At 36.3% G+C, this 19,510-nt stretch overlaps 1 pseudogene; it reads left to right on the top strand.

Moving 5' to 3' along the window:
• The first annotated feature begins 1,695 nt into the window (after positions 1-1,695).
• On the top strand, positions 1,696-13,663 carry LOC25492031 (UDP-D-apiose/UDP-D-xylose synthase 1-like; annotated as a pseudogene).
• The last annotated feature ends 5,847 nt before the right edge of the window (positions 13,664-19,510 follow it).

Here is a 19,510-nt window from a genome sequence, read left to right as displayed (position 1 = left end):
AATGATATTTTTGCACTCAACAAACTTATTTTTGCACACAATAAACTTATTTTTGGTACCAATAAACATATTAATGCAACAAATAATCCTTCCCCATACATATATAAAAAAAAGACATAAACCAGAAGAAACAGAACGCACATTGTCACAGCTGTTTTTGCTCCTTACGGCTGTGTTCATCAACTGAGTCACATTGGTTGGTATTTTTCATTCCCCAAATGAATTTTTTTTCTTTCCTAAATCTTTATATCGCATAATTTAATTCCTTTTTCTTTTCCTTTTTCCCTTAGGTGTTTATCTGAATAAATTATATTTTAGATAATATGATTCAACAAATAATAATATCTAAGAGGAGAAGACATGGTAATGATAATGATGATGTTAAACTTAGTGACTTACCTGATTGCATTCTCATTTACATTATGTCTTTTTTAAACACTATAGACGCCGTTCGAACTTGCGTTTTGTCTAAAAGATGGAAGCATATTTGGAAACATATTCCTATCCTTACATTGCATTACTCAGACTTTTCAACTTTGAAGTGTTTCCACAAATTTGTGTCTAGGGTTTTGTCTCTTCGTGATAACTCGGTACTATTGCAGTCGATTGATTTTGATGGTAATGGTGGTTGTATTCAGTCTAGCCTACTTAAAAGGTTTTCGAATTATGTTTTATCTCACAATGCCCAACTCAATCGACTAGGATTTGATGTTAAAGGCGATATATGTCATATCTTTTGAGGATTCATTTTTATTTGATTTTGAAAATTGCATTTAACTGGTTCTAATTCACCTTCATTCCTTATTGCATAGGTTCTTTCCTTAGTTCCTGATCTTTTGAAGGATGAGCTATCTTCCTTGCATAGCTTGAAGTCTTTGAAAGTAAAGCTGAAACCACTTTCATATGGATTCTCCATGACATTGAAAATGGTCAAGTCAGGAAAAGTGTTTAAAGCGGGAATTACGCCACCTTCACTCATACCTGATGAAATACTGAACCTTTTGCTTCAGAACTCGCTATTAGCAGATTTTGACATCATAGACTGCACAAGGTGAAATGTGAATTCACATTTTTAAACATAGAATCTTAAAATTGGTTTGGTTTTTGCTTCTTTTTCTGTTCCCATTTTTGTAGGTTTCTCTTCTTATAACTAACAATCAACGTATACATTACCATAATAACGTTACTATATACAATATTAAATTAAGTCGATGTTTTGTGACAATGATAGGATTGCCTATAGTAATTAATGAAATTTAAGAAACACAGAAACTAGAATGTTTGTGTTGAAATGGAATTCATATAGTTTGAATTAGTTTCTATCTCAAAGGAGTTTCAGAACATAAATAAATATTAGCTTCTAACTTACGTAATAAGTTTGTGTTTGAACTTAATTTGAATCACATGTAGGACCTGTGATAGGACACTTGTTTGAATTAGTAACCAACCTGTTTGACTGACCATCTAGTTCATATGAGCTTTGCAACCAAGACAAGTATTAGTTTCTACCTTACAAACGGGCTTCATATTAGCCGCGGGGGCTGTCGGCTAAATAGGTCGGTTCATATACCTTGCTCAAATAATTATAAATAGTGGATTTCTGATCGACAACTCTGACACCACCATATTATTTAGGGTTTTAGACACCACCGTATTAGGGTTTTATATTTGACCTAAGTAAGAAACTAGTCCACCATGTCTTCTCTATCTTCAACACGACTTGATCTCGACAGCAACCCAATCAAACCGATAACAATCTGCATTATCGGCGCCGGAGGTTTCATCGGTTCTCACCTCTCTGAGAAGTTCATGTTCCAAACCCCTCCCAAAGTTCTTGCTCTAGACGTTTACAACGACAAACTCAAACATCTCTTGGAACTTGAAACGCTTCCATGGAACAACCGCATTGAATCTCCCCGTCTGAATATCAAAAGGGATTCCAAGCTCGAAGGCCTGATCAAAATCGCTGATCTGGTGATAAATCTTGCTGCAATTTTAGCACTCCCTTTGATTACAAGACATGTCACTTGTCACGATTTACAGTAACTTTATCGATGCAATTCCAGTGGTGAAATACTATTCAGAAAATAACAAAAAGGTCATTCACTTCTCTACTTGTGAAATGCATGGTGTCATACCCCAATTTTTGACCTAAGATCCCACTGACGCATGTCATTTGACCCTGATCAGTCCCTGACTTTTCAATGAAAAATCGGCAGGGAGGTATTTTAAAATACCTCATTTTTTGAATCAGAGTCGGGCCCTCTTCTCTCTTTATTTTTATTTCCATCTTTTATTAACTTTAATTAACTTTAATTTTGCTTTTAAAAATCTTTTTTATTGTTAGTCTTTTATTTTGTTTTTATTTCATTTTATTATTTTTGTCCAATGTTAAGTCCGGTATTGATCCAAGTAACAGCCTGTCACACGCCAATTCATCGAACAGCTCACACGCCAATCTGCAAGCAATCCTTCAGGAGCAGAACCGCGCTCCTCTCATCCCAATCCAAGCAAACTTTTCTGCATCTTTAACAAACCCTAAAGTCTCAACCCAGCACTATAAATACAGACCATCACCTGCACAGAAAAGGGGGGAGCGGAACAGCAAACACGAAAAAAAAAAGCATAGAGAAAGCCAGAGACAACAGAGACACACATAAGCAGCCGAGAATCAAATCAACCACGAGGTCAGACTCGACTCACAACAGCCAAACCCTCAAGCCAGAATTACATCGAGAGCCAACAACATCACAGATTACCAGCATCAAGGGAACAACGCCGTATATCAACCGAAACAGCCATCACAGAACCGGCCAAAAAGAAACCAAATCGAAATCAAAGGTAGTATTTCATTAACTTTTAGATCTAGGCTCGTATAGTTATTTTCTGAGATTTGTGAGTTTAGAATCGAGTAGAGGAGAAAAGAACAAGTAGAAGGAACCAAAAAAAATCAAAAAAATAAGTTGTTAGGGTTCCGGCGCGATGGTGCCGCCGCACTGGCCGACCAACTGCCGCCGGAACCCCATCCTTTCCGTCGGAGAAGATGAACAAAATAGATGAGAGAGAACAGAGAGATGAGAGAAGGAATAAAGGAAGAGAGAGAGTGGATTTGTAAAAATGAAAGAAAAACCGGTCCATAGCCTATATATACATGTCAAACCAGTTCGGTTCTCTGGAACCGACCCAGGACTTGAACCGAACCGGCCCAGTCTGTCCTCTAGGTCCAATTCCGAAACTGTTCTTCGGCCCAACTCTCTGCTGTTTTATTTTGTGCTTGCTGTTTGCATCTACCTGGATACTGCTGCACCCCCACCTTGTGATTGAACCCAATTTTTTTATTTCTTTCAAGTCTTGCATACATTTTATTTATCGTTTAGCATTGTAATTATTATTTTATGTTCTCTCATGCATATTAGAATAATGTGAATTAGGCTTTGATGTAAATAATTTATTTACTTTTCTTGTTTCTGCAGACCTTAGAATGTAAATAGGATTTTTTGTAATAGTTTAGGTGCATGTGTGCGTGTATGCTTTATTTTTCTGCTTAGATTACTACGTTTTATTTTCTTGCTCCGTTAGTTTAATTTTAGTCCAATTATTCAAAAAAACAACAAAAATATGCAACAGTTAAAAAAAAAAACACAAAAACTATTTTCATAAATAAACCTTGATCCAAATCAAGTGACCTGTCTTTTTTATTTTATTTTCTTAAATCAAACATTAATCAATTTAATTTTACTTTGAGTCTATTTTCATTTAAATTAAAAAACACAAACAAATTCTTATTTGCCACTTGGTTTTTATTTTTAAAACCTTTTTCAAAACTAATAAAAAAACACACAACCAATCAAACGCCAATTTCTACCCCGAACTATGAGGTTTTGATCCTTCACGGGTACGTAGGCAGAGGACCATGTCCTTTCAAACAATAAAAAAATGTAGATATTAGGCCTCACTTTCTTTCCTTTCAATCATGACATTAACTTCTTTATTTTTTAGCAAGCAAGTTATATTACATTAAATTAAATAAAACCAAGAGGTTCCCGTAGAGTACTACGGACATAAAGGGTGCTAATACCTTCCCTTTATGTAACTAACCCCCGAACCCTAAATCTTTTCAATATGGGGTGTTTTTGAACTTTTTTCCCCTTTTCCATAAAAATTAAATGTTCAGTCGTGAAATAAATTAGTGAGTCAAAAGCTAATCAAATAGCCTTGATCTTCAAAAAATGACGCGACAGAAATGGCGACTTCACTGGGGACCCCTAAGAGGGTTGAGCCTAACTTGATTTCATTTAATCCTTTGTGCTATAACTTGCTTAAAACAAAAACAAAATAAAAGATGGAAATACGTGTAAATATGTTCTCCCCTCTTCTTCCTCTTTTTCTTAACGTGAGTGGTGAGATAAGTCCTACACCCGGGCTTGAGGGAAACATAAGATAGGATGGTGGTATAACCAAAGTGCCTTTCCGAGAGTCAAGTCTCGTGTTTTGGTTCATGTGGTATAACCCCACTCAATGGAGGGATCTTGGAAGTAATTTATGTTGGCATGAGTAGTCGTGTTGGCATTATATTTTCAAGGACCGTCGATGTTGAGGACCTTTAGTTACCATTAACCCATCTTGGCCTTTTAGGACGTAGTGCGGTGGCTAATCAAGAGTAGTCTTGAATTGGTTGATACGCGATACTACACCCAAACGAGACTTTCCTACGAATATTGTTGGAATGGGAGTAGTCCCGTCACCTGATAAATATTTGAAAGTGGTTAAAGACTTTGGGAACTTGGTAGAACCCGTGATACAGGTACATGTGAAACCATAGTCCTTACCAAATGGCGTTGTTACCCTCGACTCCAACATTGTTAACTTAACTTCACCATGCATAATCATACATGCATTCATTCATAAACTTTTTTCTCATTAATATCGAAGGACTTAGATAAGTTATTGTAAACATCAAGGATACAGACCTTGTAAGGAAGAACACCAAGAAATCCAAACTTCAAAAATCATAACTAAGCTTTAGCTTTTGTTAAGAACTTTTTCCTTGGTTTCGTTCTTACTTTTGAAAAGGGAACCAATAGCAACATCTTCACAAATTTCAAATAAAACAATGTTCCTTATCAAGTCTACAATTACTTTGACAAGTCCTTCAAATAAAAAAATGTCTATTTTTGCATAAGCATATCATGCATCATTTTGCATTCATAATTTCAAGTCTGAGTCTTACACTGTGTCTTTTCTACTAAAGGTCAATCCATCTCAAAAGAGTCATGGCGTCCTCGTCTGGAACCCACTCGCATTTACAACACTCGAACAATCATGAGGAAAAGATGGAGTTTCTCGAACAAGAAAATCATTTGCTCCGTGAGGAAGTGGCAGCCATGCGAACTAAGATAGATGAAATGACTGAATTGATGAAAGCATTAACGGCTGCACATAATCAACCACCACCTCATCCTCCTCCTATCAGCACTCAAGCCGAAGCAACTGTCTCTATTTTTCCTGAATGGACGATACCTGTCAGTACTCCACCAAATTCTAGGCCAGAAGGTCGTCCTTGGGGTGTCCCTATTTGTCTCAGTGAAGTATTTCGCCCTATTGCTTCTGAAACTCAGATGCCTACTCATCAATATGCAGCTCATGTTCCTCCGCTTCCTGTAAGAGCTCCTCCAGTTGTCATGACTTATTCAACACCTATGATGCATACCATTCCACAAAATGAAGAACCCATCTTCCATTCAGGGAACATGGAGCCCGATGATAGAGTGAATGACTTGCGGGAAAAATATGATGAAATGCATCGAGAAATGAGGGCTCTCCGTGGGAAAGAAAAATTTGGAAAGACCGCTTATGATCTCTGTTTGGTGCCGAATGTCCAGATACCTCACAAGTTCAAGATCCCAGATTTTGAGAAGTATAAAGGGAACTCCTGCCCCGAGGAACATTTGAAAATGTATGTAAGAAGGATGTATGCATATGCTCGAGACGATCAGGTCCTTATTTATTACTTCCAAGAGAGTTTGGCTGGTCCCGCCTCAAAATGGTACACGAATCTAGACGAAACAAGAATCCAAACTTTTCGTGATCTATGTGAAGCTTTTGTGGAACAATACAGTTATAATGTGGATATGGCTCCAAACCGAAGCGATCTTCAGGCAATGACTCAAGAGAATAAGGAAACATTCAAGGAGTATGCCCAGCGTTGGAGGGATATCGCTGCCCAAGTCATCCCGCGTGTAGAAGAGAAAGAGATGACCAAGCTCTTCTTAAAAACTCTCAATCAGTTCTACTACGAGAAGATGGTCGGAAGTACGCCCAAGAACTTTGCTGAGATGGTTGGTATGGGCGTACAGTTGGAAGAAGGAGTCCGAGAAGGACGATTGGTCAATGAAAGCGTCCCCGCAGGCAATTCAAAAAAGAAAGGCCAAGAAGTGAATATGGTGAAAGGTCAACCTCGACCACAGGCTCATAGGACACAATTTGACCCGATCCCCATGAAATATGCTGATTTGCTCCCTTCATTGCTAAAGAAGCATTTGGTCCAAACCAGACCGCCTCCTAAAGTGCCAGAAAGACTACCAGCATGGTATAGACCTGACAAATTTTGTGCTTTTCATCAAGGGGCCCCGGGTCATGATACTGAATACTGCTATGCTCTAAAGGCCGCAGTCCAAAAGTTAATCCGAGATAAAGATTTGTCCTTCGAGACTTGAACCCAAATGTGTAAGCCAATCTACTACCAGATCATGGTACCCAGTATTCCAACAAAAGGAGGGTTTAACCGCCATCGAGTCAATGTTGATGTTTTCTTACATTTTTCAATTTGTTTCAAGTGGTATGTTTGTTTTGTTATCTTTTCAAGAGAATCCTTTTGTCCCGCCCAAGACAAAAGTGAACTTATGTAGGGCTTTTTGCTTTAAGCATTGTCATCGTTAATAAAGAGGTCGTTTTGATCCCGACTTTGTTTTCATTTTGTGCTTTTTTCTTGGAAAAATGGTAATACAAAAAACCAAAAAAATAATAATCATTTTCAAATATCTGCATAATCATAATTTGTACTTACTTGTCAAAATCAATAATCAAATCATGAATTAATAAACACGTTGAACACATTAACCATGAAATCTCTACCAACTTTGAGTTCCTTGTATCCGAAGCTGAAGAGAGAAGGATGAGACTCCCGACAAGACTCTCACATACTGGGGCATCTTAGCCGTCAAAAGTACAAACAAAAATCATGAAGATAGTCCAGAAGATGGCAATTGCTTACAAGGACTGGCTCGAGCTGTTACCATTCGCTTTGCTCGGATATCATGCTTCAGTACACATTTCAACAGGGGCATCCCCCATCCTTCCCTCAAGTATACAACATGAAGGTCGTGCTTCTCGTGGAGGTCGAAGTCCCAACAATAGGAGTTCTGCTGAAATCCAAGTTTGAACGAACTTAAAATCACAAGAGGTTGAAACAAATTTCCAACAATAAGGTTTGTCCCCGTGACTTTCAAGAAGAAGACTTTGTGCCCAAAAAGGTACTACATTTCCAACTAGACTCCAGGAGCAAGTGGACGCCTAACTATCAAGGCTTGTGTGCAATGACCTCGTGACTACAAATAGTGACAAACTCGCACTTCCTATGAATGTCGGTGCAGTCAAGAAATACTCTGTCAAACATAAAAGCTCGGTAAGTCGCAAACCTGAAAAGGCGGCTTAGGCAAAAATGAGCGTCTCGGTGGACTGAAAACCCAAAAGGGCGGTCCAGGCAAAAGTTAGAGACATGAACAAAAATGATTATCCTGATAGATCGAAAACCCGAAAGGGCGATCTATGCAAAAATTAAGGATCAAAGACAAAGTAACTGCATCCGGTCGGGCACAATCCACTTGGGGCATCCAGCTATCAAAGACCTTCGATTCGAAGCATCTACAGATCAAAGACTCGGAACAGGGGCATTCAAGATTGTTAGGGAGAATAACGGTTATTGTGTTTAATGTACCCTTTCCATTACATTTACCATTTTTTCCAGAATTTTAAAAAAAATCCATGGAGCCATGCCCTTGGCAGGTCACCACTCAATTCATCAAATTTGAGCTTGTGCCCATTTATTTGGAACTCTCATTTATTCTATTTGCATAATTTCTTTTATTTTTGATGGCGATACCTAGAGCAAAATTTTCAAAATGCAAAAACTTATTTTACATCTTTTGAAAAGTGTGAACAACAAACACACTCACTTTGAACTTATGAGTAGGTGAAGCGTACCTCAACATTCTCCTTGAAGAACGGTTACATTCCGGAATAGAAACATGGCTAAGCACTATGGAAAGGACCTCTACTTTGAGCAAGATGCTGTCAGAGTCCAAAAAAAACAAAAAAAAATCAAAGCTCGCTAAGTTGAAAACCTGAAAAGGCGGCTTAGGCAATAGAGAGCGTCCCGATGGACTGAAAACCCGAGAGGGCGGTCCAGGCAAAAATTAGGGGCAGAGAAAAAGAATATATTCCCGGTGAACTGAAAACCCGAAAGGGCGGTCCAGGCAAAAGTTAGGGATTTTCAAAAAAAAAATAAAACAAAAAAGGACATGATTGCTGAAGCATACCAATGGAAGAACACTCTGTGCCGGTTTACAAATGGCGACTTCTTCCTTACTTTTTATCAACAATGGGTTTCCCCCAGGAGACATCAGTTGCTACCTTGTGCCAGGTTATTACACCGTCAATGGCTCGATTTGTTCACAATAGTATCATCTCCAAGGAAGTTTGTCGAGTGTTTGTACTGCAATGTCAGTCCACCTCCGATCTTACATGTCTTATCTCGTTTCATCGAGTCACATATCACATAAAGTCTTTACAGTCAAGCAGTTGCACATTCATACATTCACACATCCATACAATCATGCATTCATCAATTTCTCACATATTCATCACATTCATGCATACACAATATATATGCAATATCAATTCACACATAATTGCATCAGTCGTCCAGAATCTCAATTCGGTCGTGCCTCTTCGGTTTAGTCTTAACTTACCATTGTGTCAAGCCGCAAGTTTCTACAAATAAGCGTCTTCCAATTACCTTCTTATTATCAAAGTGTCATCCCCGACGTAAAGCCGTGCTAGTCATGACACTAATCAACTTCAATTTCAATTTCAAAAAGTGTCATCCCCAGCGGTAGCTGTGCAAGTGGTGTCACCAGTCAATTTCAACTCTCAATAGTGTCATCCCCAGTGTGACTGACCAAGTTGTCCTTTCATTCTTACCTTTGTTAAGCTATCTCATCGATAGTTAGGTAAAAGTATCATTTGTCTTTGTTAAGCTATCATTTCAACGGTAGTTAGACGATGGTTTTTCTCTTATTCTTACCTTTGTTAAGCTATCTCATCGATAGTTAGGTAGAAGCATCATTTGTCTTTGTTAAGCTATCATTTCAACGGTAGTTAGACGATGGTTTTTCTCTCATTCTTACCTTTGTTAAGCTATCTCATCGATAGTTAGGTAAAAGCATCATTTGTCTTTGTTAAGCTATCATTTCATCGGTAGTTAGACGATGGTTTTTCTCTCATTCTTACCTTTGTTAAGCTATCTCATCGATAGTTAGGTAAAAGCATCATTTGTCTTTGTTAAGCTATCATTTCATCGGTAGTTAGACGATGGTTTTTCTCTCATTCTTACCTTTGTTAAGCTATCTCAATGATAGTTAGGTAAAAACATCATTTGTCTTTGTTAAGCTATCATTTCATCGGTAGTTAGACGATGTTTTTCTCTCATTCTTACCTTTGTTAAGCTATCTTATTGATAGTTAGGTAAAAACATCATTTGTCTTTGTTAAGCTATCATTTCATCGGTAGTTAGACGATGTTTTTCTCTCATTCTTACCTTTGTTAAGCTATCTTATTGATAGTTAGGTAAAAACATCATTTGTCTTTGTTAAGCTATCATTTCATCGGTAGTTAGACGATGTTTTTCTCATTCTTACCTTTGTTAAGCTATTTCATCAATAGTTAGGTAAAAGTTATCAATTGTCTTTGTTAAGCTATGTCATGGATAGTTAGGTAAAAGTATCAATCATCTCTGTTAAGCTATCAATACGATAGTAGACAATCATTTTCCCCAGTGAAACTATAATCCCCTAGCAGAGTCGGATCCCTTTTCTTCAAAGAATTTGGATATCCCGTTGTCAGTTCTCATTCCAGTCAAGTCATCTTTGTCATCTGCATTCATAATTACATGAGCATTCATAACATCTTAGGTCAAAATTGGTGCACTTTGGTATTTAAGTCTCTTCGGCCTATCGAATTAAAGATTTCATCTTCAAATCTCTGGACGAAGAAACTTAAATAGGGGCATCTGTCATACCCCAATTTTTGACGTAAGATCCCACTGACGCATGTCATTTGACCCTGATCAGTCCCTGACTTTTCAATGAAAAATCGGCAGGGAGGTATTTTAAAATACCTCATTTTTTGAATCCGAGTCGGGCCCTCTTCTCTCTTTATTTTTATTTCCATCTTTTATTAACTTTAATTTTGCTTTTAAAAATCTTTTTTATTGTTAGTCTTTTATTTTGTTTTTATTTCATTTTATTATTTTTGTCCAATGTTAAGTCCGATACTGATCCAAGTAACAGCCTGTCACACGCCAATTCAACGAACAGCTCACACGCCAATCTGCAAGCAATCCTTCAGGAGCAGAACCGCGCTCCTCTCATCCCAATCCAAGCAAACTTTTCTGCATCTTTAACAAACCCTAAAGTCTCAACCCAACACTATAAATACAGACCATCACCTGCACAGAAAAGGGGGGAGCGGAACAGCAAACACGAAAAAAAAAAGCATAGAGAAAGCCAGAGACAACAGAGACACACATAAGCAGCCGAGAATCAAATCAACCACGAGGTCAGACTCGACTCACAACAGCCAAACCCTCAAGCCAGAATTACACCGAGAGCCAACAACATCACAAATTACCAGCATCAAGGGAACAACGCCGTATATCAACCGAAACAGCCATCACAGAACCGGCCAGAAAGAAACCAAATCGAAATCAAAGGTAGTATTTCATTAACTTTTAGATCTAGGCTTGTATAATTATTTTATGAGATTTGTGAGTTTAGAATCGAGTAGAGGAGAAAAGAACAAGTAGAAGGAACCGAAAAAAATCAAAAAAATAAGTTGTTAGGGTTCCGGCGCGGTGGTGCCGCCACACTGGCCGGCCAACTGCCGCCGAAACCCCATCCTTTCCGTCGGAGAAGATGAACAAAATAGATGAGAGAGAACAGAGAGATGAGAGAAGGAATAAAGGAAGAGAGAGAGTGGATTTGTAAAAATGAAAGAAAAACCGGTCCATAGCCTATATATACATGTCAAACCGGTTCGGTTCTCTGGAACCGACCCAGGACTTGAACCGAACCGGCCCCAGTCTGTCCTCTAGGTCCAATTCCGAAACTGTTCTTCGGCCCAACTCTCTGCTGTTTTATTTTCTGCTTGCTGTTTGCATCTACCTGGATACTGCTGCACCCCCACCTTGTGATTGAACCCAATTTTTTTATTTCTTTCAAGTCTTGCATACATTTTATTTATCGTTTAGCATTGTAATTATTATTTTATGTTCTCTCATGCATATTAGAATAATGTAAATTAGGCTTTGATGTAAATAATTTATTTACTTTTCTTGTTTCTGCAGACCTTAGAATGTAAATAGGATTTTTTGTAATAGTTTAGGTGCATGTGTGCGTGTATGCTTTATTTTTCTCCTTAGATTACTACGGTTTATTTTCTTGCTCCGTTAGTTTAATTTTAGTCCAATTATTCAAAAAAACAACAAAAATATGCAACAGTTAAAAAAAAAACACAAAAAATATTTTCATAAATAAACCTTGATCCAAATCAAGTGACCTGTCTTTTTTATTTTATTTTCTTAAATCAAACATTAATCAATTTAATTTTACTTTGAGTCTATTTTCATTTAAATTAAAAAACACAAACAAATTCTTATTTGCCACTTGACTTTTATTTTTAAAACCTTTTTCAAAACTAATAAAAAAACACACAACTAATCAAACGCCAATTTCTACCCCGAACTACGAGGTTTTGATCCTTCACGGGTACGTAGGCAGAGGACCATGTCCTTTCAAACAATAAAAAAATGTAGATATTAGGCCTCACTTTCTTTCCTTTCAATCATCACATTAACTTCTTTATTTTTTAGCAAAGCAAGTTATATCACATTAAATTAAATAAAACCAAGAGGTTCCTGTAGAGTACTACGGACATAAAGGGTGCTAATATTTTCCCTTTATATAACTAACCCCCGAACCCTATATCTTTTCAATATGAGGTGTTTTTGAACTTTTTTCCCCTTTTCCTTAAAAATTAAATGTTCAGTCGTGAAATAAATTAGTGAGTCAAAAGCTAATCAAATAGCCTTGATCTCCAAAAAATGACGCGACACATGGGAAAACTACCGGTAGTTTTCTCCCTAAAGATAGTCCTCTTCAGCATGATCCTGCTTAGTATATGCTTAAAGAAGATTAATTTTCGGTCTGATCGTAAAGCAGAGATGGTCGTATCCATGTGCATATCAGTTGATTGAAAGGTTGATTTACGATGAAGGTGCTGAAAATAGGTTGGAGTTTACTGTAAATCTTGTCAAGAAGACGTGTGCTGTAATCATCAGGAATGCATATTGCAACAAGATTTATCACTAGTTCAGTGGTTTTGATCAGACCTTCGAGCCTGGAATTGTTTTTGATATTCAAACGGTGAAATTCAATGCAGTTTGTTCCATGGAAGAGTTTCAGGTTCCAAGAGTTGTTTGAGTTTGTCGTTGTAAACGTCTAGAGCGAGAACTTTGTGAGGGGTTTCGAACATGAGCTTCTCACAGAGGTGAGAACCGATGAAACCTCCGGTGCTGATAATGCAGATTGTTATCGGTTTGATTGGGTTGCCATCAGAGTTGTTGATCAGAAATCTACCATTTATAATTATTAGAGCTGGGAATACGGACCAGGCCCATGAAACGACCTGTTCAGCCGACAGTCCCCGCAGACTTAAGAGCAGAGCTGTTGATGAAAAGTCAGAAGTATAATCAATTGGAAATCATCAAAGAATATAAGGATTCAAGTGGCTTTTGTTGATATATTTGTAGTTGGGTTTTGCATGTTTCTTTTCTGGGAAATTCACATATGATTTTGTCCTCATTATTAACAGTATCAATGTTCCCTGGACAGTCCTTTCAAGTTTTGAGAAGATTTTCAACTATGATACTTAATACTAATTATGAATATGTATTTATGTTTTGTGCCTCTAGGTTTCACGATTCCTTGGACCGTCTACCTCCATTATCATCTTCGCTTTTTCCTCAATTCCTTCAGCCTTCTTCTCAGAAGGTATCCTCAAATCTTGTGTGCTAACTAGATATTGATTATGAATGTTCAATTGTATGCTGTGTGTATGTTCGTTCCAACGTGTATTTTACATTTTTTTATGGTTAAATTGTTCTTAAATAATTGAATAAAAGCTTTTTGCATCTCCCATCATATTATAGATGAGCATGTTATAGATGACCTGCAGAAGCGGATAAAACTTCTACAAAAAGCGCTATGGCAGTATAACATGAGATGCCTTATAATTATAATACTACTGTAGCACTATCAGTATACATGAGCCTCTCTAATGTGTTTATAGTAACCGATTTGGGACTAATTTTGTTTTACTTGGTTAAAAGCCTACACAACTACTCCATGTTATTAGTTTTTTTTCCTTCTTTCTTTCTTTCTTTCTTCTTTCTCTCTTTTATTATAATTATTGAGTTAAACTAGTGATAAGTACTTCTCCGAAAATAAGTACATAAATACCGGAGGAAGCTTGTAGTAAATTATATATTTTATCTTTTACAATTTAAGATTGTACTTTATTAATTTTACTAACCTAATATATATATTATCGAGTCAGTTATGAATCAACCGAGTTGAACTATACACAACTCAAGTTTGGCTCATTTATTTAACAAACTTAATTTTCAATTTAAGTTCAGTTCATTTGGTTTTTGAACTTGCAGAATTAAAATAAAATAAAATTGGAGACTTGGACATTTGTATCAAATATCAGTACCCTACATATTAAAGAAAAATAAATGCAAAAGATTGAGACATGAACAAATAGAAGCATTAAACAAAAACAAATGAAAGTCATCTAAATAAACAAAAGTTTAAATATGTCATTGGCAATTGTTTTGACAAAAAATTGTTTAGACATTTGTTTATTTAAATGACTGGTGGTGTTTTGTTTTGTACATTCAATGGTGACTTGCAATTATTGAAAAATCTATAATAATGAATGATAGAGAAAGAAGACAGTGTTTATTTAAATGACTGGTGGTGTTTTATTTTGTACATTCAATGGTCAAACAAAAATAGACTAATGTCAAACAAAAATAAATTGCAAGAACTAATTCTAAAATATGGTAAAAGTGTCGGGACAATGACATATTTAAGCCAAAAGCATTGGATAGATGATGTTTTTTTTCTTTTGAGGGAAAATGATAGATGATGCAAGATAGTGCAAACAATGTTTATGAAATTAAGTAAATGTGTCGGCAATATTTTATCCATTTGATTTTACATATTATTCTTTGACTAACCGCTGCATACAAAAAATCTTATGTAAAATCGAATGAACAAAATCTTGCCAACAGATTCACTTAATTTTAGGAACCATTGTTTCACACTATCTAGCATTATCCGTCCTTTCTTGTTTATTCGATGCAACAATGGTCTTGATGTTCAACAACTGAACTAGTCATCTTTGTGCTTTTTTTCACGGTTGAAAAGTGTGATAAAGTTATGAAACACTGAAACCAACCATTGCCAAACAAATATGAACCAATTCCTTTTCTGCTGTAGAGGTTGAGGTCATGATAAATAGCTTTATCATGTTCAGAAAGTAGCTTCAATTCTCTTGAAATTGCTTTATCTTCAGGGGCATGCTTTCTCTTGCAATTAGTGCTAGACATTTTTATTTGCATTAATACATTCAATGTGAAAAGAAAGAAAATTAAAGTAAAATAAAATTACTTTTGACAAAATATGTCATTGGTAATGTTTTGTTTTGTTTTGTTTTGTTTAGACCTTTGTTTATTTAAATGACCGGTCGTGTTTTGTTTTGTACATTTAATGGTGACTTGCCATTATTGAAGAATCTATAATAATGAATGTTAGAGAAAGAAGACGGTGGGATACAAATAAAGCTTAATCGTTCTTTAAAAGAATTTTTTATTTTATTTTTATAATTATTTTCGATAAAAATAATGAACAAAAATAATAAAACATAAATATCATTTGAAGTTTAAGTAAGGACTAAACTTAAAATTAAGTAAGGACTAAACATAAAATACCTCAATTTTATACGGACTAAAAAAATATTTAACCCAACAAAAAAAGTCAGATGTGGCATCAACGTGTGCTTTACCGTTTGCTCAATCAGCAACAATTAACAGCGAGGACCTATTTCGCTAACAGAAAAAAACGTTGGGGACCAAAAATTCAATAAATTTAAGTAGGGACTAATGTTGGAAACGCGCCTATTTATAGGGACCTAAAACATAATTAACCCATAAAAATACAAAGACGAACAAATGGAAGCAATAAGAAGGACATATATCTTTGTTAAGAACAAATTAGGAATTCCTAATTTTAAGTTTTTAACGTTTAAGGAGGTTTTGATGCTTGTCCTCTCCAATTTAATATATTTTGATGCTCTTTGCAAGCTACTGTTTTGGTTGAAAAATAAAATAAGAAAGGACGGCTAGGAGATATGATAGGTTTCATCTTTTTGTGATATTGGTCTGCTTATTTAAAAGTTCGACAGTTTTGGTTCCTCCATCATATTTTTTTACTAAAAAAGGTGATATGATAGGTTTGGAATGTCGTTCTATATGATCTCAAGATGATAAAATTTCAACATTGATGAAATCGTAAGAAAATTCATTTAAAAACTTCAATTAAAACATGTTATATCACTGTATTTTAGACAAATTATTAGATAGAGGGACCAAAACTGTCAAATTTTAAAATAGGGGGATCAATTTCATAAAATGATAAAAATCGGGGGACAAAAATATAATTAAGCCAAAGATTATTTATAAATTCCTTTATCTATAAATTCCTTCCCACTTAACACGTTAAGGCCAAACAAGTTCTTCAAATATAAAGTTGCAACCACTTTCTCATAGACACTAAGATCCATTCTATGTAGAAGAGAGGAATTCTCTTACCTACTGAAGAATTCTCTTAACTACTTCCGGTTTATGGAAGGAACCTGTATAATGAAGGTGAAAAACACAAGAAGGGGGGGGTTGAATTGTGTTTTCTTTTTCTCTTAAAAAATACTTCTTCTGATAAAACTTCAGAAGCAGTTTGATTGCTTCTGATGAAATGATCAGAGTCAGATTGCAGCGGAAAAGAACAGAGCAGAGAAAAGAAAGACAAAGACACAAGCAGTTATCCTGGTTCCTTCCACAACACGGAAGTAGTCCAGTCCCCCTTGCACTTCCAAGGAGATTTCACTATAATCACAAGATTACAACTGCTCAATACTTTCTAAGTATGAGACTTCACAAAAATGCTCAAGCACACACGCAAGAGTCTTCCAATGCTCAAGCACTAAGCAAGAGACTTCTAATGCTCAAGCACGCAGGCAAGAGACTTCTAATCAAACAAAAAATACAGAGAATTGAGTTTGAATTGAACACTTGATATACAATCAGTGGTGTTCACAATACAATGCAGAAAAGACTCTAGACTTTGAATTTCTAAGATGTATCAAATCAGTGCAGAAATTCAGTGTGCTTTGTAGAATCAAATTGACAGAGTTTTGGCGCTTTTGAACTTATGTATTTCTCTATCTTCAATCTTCAAGTCTTCACTCCTTTATATAGAGGCGTGAAAGAGACGTTGAGATAATCAGCACGTCTAAAGAGTCGTTTGAAATCCTTTGATTATCCACCAGTGATCCTTTGCCTGATTTGGGTGTAGTCCTTTGAAGAATAAGCTTCAAATTCATTCCCATCTTGAGTGTACAAATTCTGCAGGCATGGCTGTTGTTTTGTCTTGTAGCGTAGACAGAAAACAGAGTAGTGGAGGTAGTGGTTGTACACTTGTACTTTGTCAACTCTATTAATGAGAGACAAGTGCTCAGTGCTATCCATATATCCGTTGATACCTCCCTTTCAATTCTTCGTTCTTCTTTGATAAGACTGAATTGAGAATCAGCTACTTTGAATCTTCAGTTTGATTAAAGGATCAAACGTAGCTTCTGGTGAAGATATTGCTTCTGATAAAAACTTTTGCTTCTGATGACCTTCTGCTTCTGATGACGTCATCTCTTCAGGATCACTTCAGCTTCAGGAGCAGTTTTCTTCAGATGCTCAGAATTTCTTTTTCTTTCCATTGTTCTTCCAAGACCTATTGAAATAACTTGAGTAGCCTTTGGTCCTGTACACTTGAACAATTATTAGTAATAACCAATTGACAATTTTTAATACCTTGTTATCATCAAAACTTAATAAGGTTCATTGTGAAACACATTTTGTTCCAACAATCTCCCCCTTTTTGATGATGACAAACAATAGTATTTAAAATGTTCAATTGTTGTTGATCTAATTAATAAGTTGACCACTGGAATAGAGGTTTGTAAGCTCCCCCTGAGTCTAATAGATCCTTAAGGTGAGGTTTGTAAGCTCCCCCTAAGTTCTATTCTTATTAATTAAATTTCAATAAAATACTCATAAAAATTAAATCAGAAGTATTTAAAAGAAATTTAGAAGTGGTTGTAGTGGGGCTCAGTGCCTTAAAAATACTATACATTTACTCCCCCTTTTGTCATCAACAAAAAGAATAGAAACAAAAGAAAGAGTATCAGAGCAAAACAAAACAAAAGAATAAACATATAACCTTTAAAAATAGTATTTCAGAGCAAGCAGCATTGAAAACAGTAAATATCATCAGAGTTAAAGCTTGTAAAACATATTGAAGGTGAAAAAGCACAAGATCCAGAAACAATGATAATATATATATATAGAAAAGTTGAGATACACATGCAGTGCAACTAAAGTACTTAGAACAACAATTAAAACAAGCAAAAAAAAATGTGCAACTAAGGTTGGGTTTGCTTGTACATCTGTTCCAATAGATACTTGATTTGCTCATCCTTCTTTTTGAGTAGCTCATCTTTTTCCCTCAATCTTCTTTTGTACCCAGCATGAATTCTTGTTGCCCTTGAGATGTACTCTTCTTCTGGATAGAAAGGAGTGATGTCCAGCAGAGGCACGTAATTCAGCTCTTTCACTCTAGCTGCTTCATGCATATCATCCAACATCTTTTGCAGCATGGCAGAGTGAGATGAGACACACTTTGAACTAAGCTTATCCAGCAGGTCATCAAAACTCTTTTTCAGATCCATCCATTGATCAAGATAGTGAATAGGAGGTACAGGAACTGTTCTGCGAAGAATCAGTGTCTGAATCTCATCACTAAGCTTGATTAACTGTTCATCAATATACTCAGATTCAAGGATATAGTCAGGGATGGTTGAAGGTTCAGATTGAGTTGTATGAGATGTGGAAGGTTGGTCAGAGGCTAAATCTATTATTGGTGGTTCTGGTTGTTGTTCTGGTTCTGTTGTTTGGTCAGAAGTTGTTTGAAGGTCAGGAGCAACTTGTTCAGAAGCATCTTGTTCAGGAACAGTTTGCTCAGGAACAGTTTGTTGGTTTTCTAACATAGTCTTTCCAGGGACTGTCTTAGAGGCCTTTGTAGGTGTAGGTTGCATTTCACCACCTAAGTGTTTTTCTAAATTGTGAATGGTTGAGGATTCTTGTTGTTGGGGGATTTCTGAAGTAGTTGCTTCTGAAACTACTTCAGAGGCTCTTTGTGGAGTTTGGTTAGGTTCTTGGTTGGGTTCAGGTTGTTGTACACTAACAGGCTCTGGAATATCTGGATATAGTGGATGAGTAGTAGGCAAATTGAATTTCTCACACAGTTTAATCCTATTTTTGGAAAATTCTATTTGAGTGCTCTCATAGTCAAGTGTTCCATATTCTGTTAGTTTGGTAGGTTTGGTTTTTAGAAGTTTGTCTATGTGTTGGCTAAGGGGTTGGTCATCTGATTCTGTGGATGATGAAGAGGGTGAAGAGGGTAGAGATGGAATCTGAGTATAGATGTCAGGTTTGGATGAATTACCTGAAGATTGAGCTTCTGGATGAACTGCTTCTGGAGCTTTTGAAACAGGTTCTGATGAAGTTGCTCCTGAAGCTTGCTTATTCTTCAAGGCTTGAGAGAGCAGAGTTGCTCCATACTGAACAGTTTCTAACTCAGATGCTAAAGCAGCAATGTCAGGAGTAGGCACATACCCTGCAGCCTTGAGACGCTCATCCCTTTCTTTCTCAAACACTTCCTTCAACCTTTTCTTCTCTGCTATCTTGGATGCAGAGTATTCCTTAGCATACTGCTTTATT

The sequence above is a fragment of the Medicago truncatula genome, chromosome 4, assembly GCF_003473485.1.
Source record: "Medicago truncatula cultivar Jemalong A17 chromosome 4, MtrunA17r5.0-ANR, whole genome shotgun sequence".
Classification (NCBI taxonomy): domain Eukaryota; kingdom Viridiplantae; phylum Streptophyta; class Magnoliopsida; order Fabales; family Fabaceae; genus Medicago; species Medicago truncatula.
This window is presented reverse-complemented; position numbering and strand designations above follow the sequence as displayed.